At 57.4% G+C, this 1,483-nt stretch overlaps 1 protein-coding gene across 1 annotated transcript in view; it reads right to left on the reverse strand.

Annotated features, from left to right (window-relative positions):
- Positions 1–1,483, reverse strand: part of LOC103908554 (homeobox protein NANOG) — a 30,869-nt gene that overhangs the window by 2,876 nt on the left and 26,510 nt on the right. The gene's annotated exons all lie outside the window — the stretch shown is intronic.

Genomic DNA, 1,483 nt, shown 5'->3' on the forward strand with positions numbered 1-1,483 from the left:
GAGGACAGGGACACCAGGCCCCGCTTCCCAGCTTGGCTCCTAGGTGCCGCGGTGGGGGTCAGGCCGTTGCTGCCAGCACACCCCTCCCTGCTGGGGGGTGGGAGGAAGAGCCTTGTTTCCCCCTCGGGACCAGAGGGCCCGAGCAGAGCCACCCGGTGAGTGGGACAGGGCTTGGCAGACACCCCCCACCCCCACATTTAACACTCTTTCTCCCCACCTCCGCCTCCTCACCGGTCCCCACCCAAATGCAAAGAATGGAGGGGAACCCAGAGCCTGCCCCGGGGCATGCAGAGACGCTGCGTGTCTGCATTGCAGATCGCAACCGTCGTGGCAAACAGATGAGCCCTCCACCTCCCCGCAAGTGAATACAGGCTGGGGGCAGGGGGGACGGCGCTGCAGAGCCATGTCTGTGTTGCAGGGAAGGGGGCTCAGAGAAAGAGGAGCTGCTTCTCCAGCGGCTAGCCCAAGGCTGAGACAGGCAGGCCTGTTTTGCAGGGGCACAGAAAAATGGCACTTCACCTTTTTCAAGCTTCTCTCCTTAGCCATCTGACACTTTTTTTTTTGCCTTTGAAAGAAGTAGTAGCTCAAAAAAAATATTCATGTTTGCTATGCACCAGGGAGACATGGGAATCAACCAGTCAGATCCCAAAGGAAACAAGAGCAGTGCAGCTATAAAAGAGCCTTATAGACCTTAAGGATTTAAAGCCAGGGTCTACAGTCTGCTTGAGGAAGATAAACTGTTAAACACCCCCCCCCCCCAACTACTATTGCTTCCTTTAAGGAAATTAAAAGCTTACTGGGATGATCTCAGAGCCCGGGAGTTACAAAACCTGGAAAACCACCTGGAAGAAGTACAAATGAGGGCATATGACACATCAAACTAATTCCCTACCTCCCCCAGTGCAAGGAAACAGGACACAGGCACCTACCTGTGTACAAAGGCAGGGGAGTAGCTACTAACCTGTTGCACTGCTAAAAATCTCTTGGAGAGGACAGAGAGGGGCCTCCCTTGGCTTCCATATATCTCCTCCTCCCCTCTTGAGTCATCATGAGAAACGAGCCCCAGCTGGTGCCCTGAGCCCACTGCCGCAAGGTAACGCTGCGGCGCTGCTCGCCTGGAGGGGTCCTTGTCGGGCCCACCTTTGATCACCTCCTAATTAACGGTGATTTCGTTTCTCAGTTAGAATCCGGACAGGATCCAGGCGGAGAGACGATTAGGAACGCGGAGGAAAGTGCTTATAATCGGGCGAGAGGGATGAAATACAGAGCTAGAGCCAGAGCCCGCTTCTCGCCCCGAAGCAAGCAGTGCCAGCCGGGGGGCTGCCCGCCGCCCCGGGGCGCTCCCCCTTGCCCTCGCAGCCCCGAGCTGTGGGTTTCGGGCAGGTCTCTCGCTCGTTGCCGTCAGCCCCGCTGATGCACGCACAGAAAGGGATTCCCCCTCGGACGCGAAGCCATCGTGCTGCCCGTTGTGGGGGCGAGGGCC

This window comes from Aptenodytes forsteri, unplaced genomic scaffold (genome assembly GCF_000699145.1).
Source record: "Aptenodytes forsteri isolate BGI_AS27 unplaced genomic scaffold, ASM69914v1 Scaffold286, whole genome shotgun sequence".
In the NCBI taxonomy this organism is placed as follows: Eukaryota; Metazoa; Chordata; class Aves; order Sphenisciformes; family Spheniscidae; genus Aptenodytes; species Aptenodytes forsteri.